Consider the following 6118-nt stretch of genomic DNA (forward strand, 5'->3'; position numbering starts at 1 on the left):
GACGGCCAAACTCGTCATGTTCAACGAGGGCTGAATGAGGAGGGAGAAGGAGGAAAGGGAAATGGGCACGAACCACAACTCTGCACACAGCTAACACGGCCCTCCAGAGCCCTTCATGGAGAAACAGCGCGTGAACCTTCATCACCTTCATCCAGCAGGGACGAAACTGCGGAAGAGAAGAGGGGGACTTTCCCAAGATCAAAACAGCACTGTGGGGAAAGGAAAGCTCACACAGCAAGTTGAACAGCCTCTCCAATGGTGCTGGTATTACCATCCCTGGTTTTCCATCAGGAAAGATGTGGGCCACCACACAGTCCCTTTTCTGACACAGCGAAGGACGCTGAACTTGGGAGTGGAGAGGAGAGGAAGGGATGGGGAGGAAGGAATGACAAGCCTAGAATCAAACCTTTGATGTGCATCTGTGATGTTGCACAGAAACTGCATTTCAAGATGCAGTGATTACTGATTTCTTAATGCTGCACATCTTCACAGTCCCCTCAGAGACATCAATCTTAGGATAATAATTATAAACCTGTCAGACCACAGAGCATTGTGACTGAGTAGAAACTCATCGCTACCTGCTGGGAAATGGCCAGTGCTCTGTTTCTCCCTCTCCAACCACATCACAGCGTGGCAAGCAGCTACTGAAAAGTACGTGCTATTAAAAGCAAAGTTTGCCATAGCCACAGGACACACCTCCAGCCAACTTTCATTAGATGGACTCCAACTGCTGCCCTTAAGACAACTCTTAATCCATTAACGAACAAGTTCATTAGTTATTAGAATCCTTTATTTTATTTTTATCAAGGTATTGCAGCAGTCACAGCACAGAGAGAGGCTCCTTCACAGGCAAGGTACATTCACAAACCCCTCTGCACACACTATGTCTGCCTGCTGGCCTACAGTCCAATGCTTCCACAGCTAAATAGTTTTATTTAGGGAAGGTTCTCGTGGAGCAGTTGAATAACCAAACTACCAGGAAGACTCCCACTGACTTCAAGGGCAGACAGACCAAACACTGCAGACTGGGCACTGCAGAAGTCTGCAACTCACTCTAAAATAAACTCCAGTTCCCACAGCCTGTACAAGGCACAGGAATGGGGAACATTGTGGGTTTGGTGGTTCCCACCCAGTAACATCACCTGCCTCCAGCCCCCTGCTTGACCCGAGGCATGATGCAAGGCTGCAGCCCAACGCCAGTCATGGTGATCTGCAGGAGAGCTGGTTGTGAAGCCATCATCTCCCAGCTGCTGGCCCCAGCTCTCTGCAAGGCCTGACCCCTCAGCACAGCCATTTACAGACCTGCTAGCTCCAGCCAGGAGCACAGCTCAGCGTGCTCCTTGCCCTCCTAAGGAGCACCAGCAGCCCCCAGCCTTGCTCAGCCATCACCTTCTCAGTGTGAGACCACGCACTGCACCAGATTAGGGAACTGATCCAAGCTAAAAATGCCCCATTTCATTTTTGTCTCTTCACTTCAAAAACAAACCTGACAGTATGACTCTGCTTATATGCGTGCCTTGAGAACAGTCATCGCTGACAGAAGGGCACAAGGACACTTGGCAGTCCTAACGTCTTCAAACAGCCTTACAGAAATCTCCCAAGGTAACGAGTGGCAGCCCACAAGTCCAGTACCATTAAAGCATGTACAGTTTAAAACCAAGCACACACCAGGTGTTCCAGCTCCTGTGATACTGCTGGGTGCAGTTTGCTTCAGTGCAGAGCTGCAGTTACACCTCGCTCAGCACCAGGCCCCCAAACCCAGTGCTGAGTCTCACTGCAAGCAGTGGGCAACAATGCTCATAGAAACCAGGGGCAAGAATTGAAGAGGAAAGGCAAACTATTCCTCAGCTGTAAACTGGCTGTTCCCTTCCATGCCTGAACATTTCATATACTAACGTGGCCAGTCAATATCCCTCAAGACTAAGCTTTTCACTGCCCAGATCTTGCCTCCAAGATACAGGTCTGCTCCAATATGGGTAGAAACAGATGGAGAAGCTCAAATTGGGAACTGGGGATCAGGTCCCAAATTATTCCTGAGGAAGTCCTCCAGCTACACAGCACAGTATCAGCACCTCAACTTCCATTTGTCTAAAAGGCTACAATTCAATTAGTGCAGCAAATCCTTCCCTTTTCTGATAACCTCCCCTGGTCCAGCACCTACATACAGCCACTACAGGAAAGCAACAACATCCCTAATAAATCTTATCTACCCAAAAGGTGGCTAGCAAACAAACAAAAAAAAAAAGTGAAAGAAAGCACCTTCAGGGTACACAGCCACAGAAACTAAAAGCAAAGGGCCCAAAGCACAGCACTTGCCATCAGCCTCAATTAGCAGCAAAGCAGGGTTTGGGAAAACAAGGGCCTCTTCAGAGCTGCTGTAGGGCAAGGATGAAATTGCAGAATTAAAAACAAAATCCACACACACACACACACACTGATATTCAGAGGCAATTAGTTTCAGCTTACAGTCAGCCAACACGCATCTCACTGCAGCAGCTCTGAGAGCAATCTTGTTCACAACTGGAAATGGATTACATTATCACAGCTCCACCATCCACATCATGCAGAGCAAACTGTCAAACATGACATCACAAAATGGTTCTTGTAAGGTACCCAACTTCAGCGTAAGGATCTGACCTATTGTATTACTGAATTATTGCTCCCACAAAAATTTCCACCACAGACATCAGTGCTAACATTTTTACACCACTGAGGTATTCTCAGATAGGTATACTCTTCTTCCCCATCTTAAAGATGGATTGAGCAGATTTGCCCCTCCGGGTACCTCCTGATGGCTGCATTCCCCACCCAGGAAGACCAAACAGAGGCCCACAAGCAAGGCTGGCCAGTGGAGCAATGCGCCAGCCCCACGGCCCTGGCACAGCCCCTCTGGGGGGGTGGCCCGGCACTTGCTGCACCCACACTGAAGCCTGCAAGTGCCTCTTGTCCAGCTTTTACTCCTAAGGCAACCACCCCATCACGTCTCTGCTGGCCAAGAAGCTGCTGGCCCAGGTGAGTGAGGCAGAGTCCTGCCACTAACAGCACTGCCTGGAGGGCAATGGGGCGGTGAGCAGCACTCACCCCAACCCAGAGCCCAGCCGGCTGGCAGCCAACCCCCACTTCAAGGAGCACAGGAGCCCGGAGACACAAGGATTGAAGGACACATCCAGGGGAGCTGGAGTGAGGCAGGACCCATCGCAGTGCTCCCCTGGGAGGACACACAGCCTTACCCAAGAGCTGAGGATGGGGGCCCTGCACCCGCTGGCTTCACCGGCTTCTTTCATGCATACTGCGATAAGGTGCCGAAACACATCAGCTGCCAGCCCTTTGGGGGATACTTCTCCAACTTGAAGGATTTCTGGGAACCACAACCCGAGGACACGGAGGACGAATGGGAGCAGCCCAAGACCTGCAAACCAAAGCGTGGAGCAGAGAGAGCCCGCAGCCAGCCACCTCTGCTGCTGTCAAAGCCTGCTGGCTGCCCCCTGGGGCCGGCTTCAGCCCACTGACACAGCCCCACACCACCCGCAGCCAAGTGGAACAGGACAAGGCAGCCTTGGGCCTGCAGGCTGTTTCCCCCTCTGTCCGTGAAACTGAAGGCAGGGGCAAGGGCACTGGCTCACCCAGGGGATACCAAGAATTGGCCGAACCCAAAGCCATCACTCCCAGACCCAGCGGTGCCATTCCACTCACCCCAGTGCCTCAGCCCAAAACATTTATAAGGGAGAGATGCTGCATTTCCTGATGAACTTCAGCAACCCTCTGGAGCACCTGAAAAATCAGGCAGCCCCACCAAAGCCATCTCTCTCCATTACCTCCATTATTCCTGCTTTCCCCGGCCCTGCGATAGCCAGCTTGCACAGCCCTCCAACCCCTGGCACCACCACCATCCCACAAGGGCTCACTGCAGCACCAGCTTTACCCCACAGCGACGGGGCACAGCCAGCACACCTACAGCACTCCACACACCTCCGCTTCCCACTGCAACGCCAAGCTGCTGCCTTGCTCTGGATCAGCCCTGGCCCCTCAGAGAGGCGGGCAGCGGGATGCCGCAGCACTGGGATGCTGTCAGAGCTGCTGTGTCCCACGGCCAAAATGAGCTGGACCGTGTCATTTCTTAAAAAGAAAGGGGAGCAGAATGAGTTGCAGAGGTTTTCTTGCTAGAGATGCTGTGCCCCCGTGCAGTTTTGTACAGCCAACACAGACACGCAGTGGATGTTCCCATCTTGCCATGCTGTGCCCAGGATGTCCTGCAGCTCCCGGTACAAAGCCCCTGCTCCCTCCTACAAAACCATGCCATTTTAGTTCTGAAGTATGCTGCCTTATAGCAGGGGCTACTGAGGTTATAAAGGGCTCAGGACAGCAGCAAGCATCCATGGGAAGCAACTGGCTGCTCCAAAATGGGTGCTGGAGAGTAGCATCCAAAACAAACCTCACTGGATGGTCCCAGCTGATGGTGTGTGGGGTATGCTTGATTCCTGCAATTAGGGCTAGGTTGCAGGGGAAAAACAGCTTCACCTTAGCATGTGTGTTTCCTGAGAGTTTCCTGCACAAACTGAGACTTACCTCTGTTTTTTTTTTTCTACATTGTTTTTGGTGTCTTTATTCCAGCCCCAGGGTTCACAGCTGTTTCCTGGAGCATCCATGTGTCCCAGTGTGGGTGCCACAGGCTGAAATCAATGTGCAGTGATGGCATGGAGAGGCCTCCTTGCTCTGGAATCTACCACAGACAGACAGACAGCACCTGGGATGTGATCTGTGGAGAGAAGAGGAGCGCTCTTGGTGGAAGCCAGATGACCCAGGACCACTCCTGAGGAATCTGCAAACCAGCACAGAACTGTAGAGCACATCTCCAGCTGCTTTTTGCCTCTGCAAGCTCCCACTTGGCCACTGCAAATGACACAAAAATCTTTGCTGCAACCTCAGGACTTATTTCTCTTGTGCCAGCTGCTCCCCACAACTGCGGGGTGTCTTGAGCACCTTGCTATGAGCTGTAAAATGGAAGGAGCAAGGAGATGCTCATCCCTAAAGGGGCACTTGCTCATCCACAAAAAGTGAAACAAAACACAGCAGGCGCAGGGGTAAATCAGCTCTGAAGGAACACTTCTGCTGTTTCCATGGAAAGGAAAGGACTTGGGATAGAAAGTAGAAAAAAAGACTTATCCCCAGGTAGCACCGGTCACTCCATGCTGCTCTAAGGGTTAGACTAGGTGAGAAGAGCTCTCACTGCTGCTGAAATAGGTCAGACCAGCTTTATAAAGCATCACAGACCCAGCCAGTTCTGCATCCTCCAGTGTGCACAGCAGAAAGGCATTACATGTGTGGCAGTGTCCAGGCACGTTTTGCCCAAGAGCCCTGACACCAAAAGGCACAAAAGTGACTCCAGCACACGAGCGAGGACGTGGTCACAGGGCTCAAGTCGTTCCTCAAAGACTGTGAGCAAGGGCATGAGAGCAAAGTGAGAGATGCCACGATCCTCAGGGTATCTCAGCTCGCAGAGAAATTGTGACTACAGCCTTGGAGGTACAGCTGGGCTGCTTAAGAACCCTGAGCATCGACAGCTGACCCACACCTTGATGAGCCGTGGCCACAGCTGATGTCCACAGCTCCCTTAGATGCTAGAGTCAAGCTCAGGCTCGTCCAGGCTGTGTCTTTCCCTGACCTGCTCCCGTTCACAGTGAAAGCTGGCAGAGCTGGGCCCATGGCCACCTCTTACCTCCTGAGCTGGTCACAGGGTCCCTCAGTCAAGCGCAGGGCAGGAAGGAAGCTGAGACCCTTATAGGACCTCTATAGCTGAGACTCTTACAGGTCATTTCCAACCTTGTGATTCCATGATTCCATGATTCAGTCGGTTCCTTGCTGCTCACTCCCATCAGAAAGGTCCACGCACTGCTTGGGAAGCACAATGCCACCTGGGGAAAAGAGAAAGCAGGAACAGGCCATGCAGGTGGCTATCACCCAGCAGAAGGCCAGATCCTTCCACCTGATATCTACTCCTCTTTCCAGTCCTGATGTGGCCCAGAGGAGGCACAAGTATCGGTGGTCAGCAGCAGGACTCAGGGAAGGATCTGTAGAATCGCAGCTGATTCAGCTCTCCAGCCTGGCAAAGGAGCAGAGC

The 6118-nt window shown here is 52.1% G+C and overlaps 1 pseudogene; it reads left to right on the forward strand.

Moving 5' to 3' along the window:
• Positions 1–2791: 2791 nt before the first annotated feature.
• On the forward strand, positions 2792–4099 carry LOC122192416 (annotated as a pseudogene).
• The last annotated feature ends 2019 nt before the right edge of the window (positions 4100–6118 follow it).

The sequence above is a fragment of the Lagopus leucura genome, unplaced genomic scaffold, assembly GCF_019238085.1.
Source record: "Lagopus leucura isolate 7727_CA_CO unplaced genomic scaffold, USGS_WTPT01 35004-0_obj-0_obj, whole genome shotgun sequence".
Classification (NCBI taxonomy): domain Eukaryota; kingdom Metazoa; phylum Chordata; class Aves; order Galliformes; family Phasianidae; genus Lagopus; species Lagopus leucura.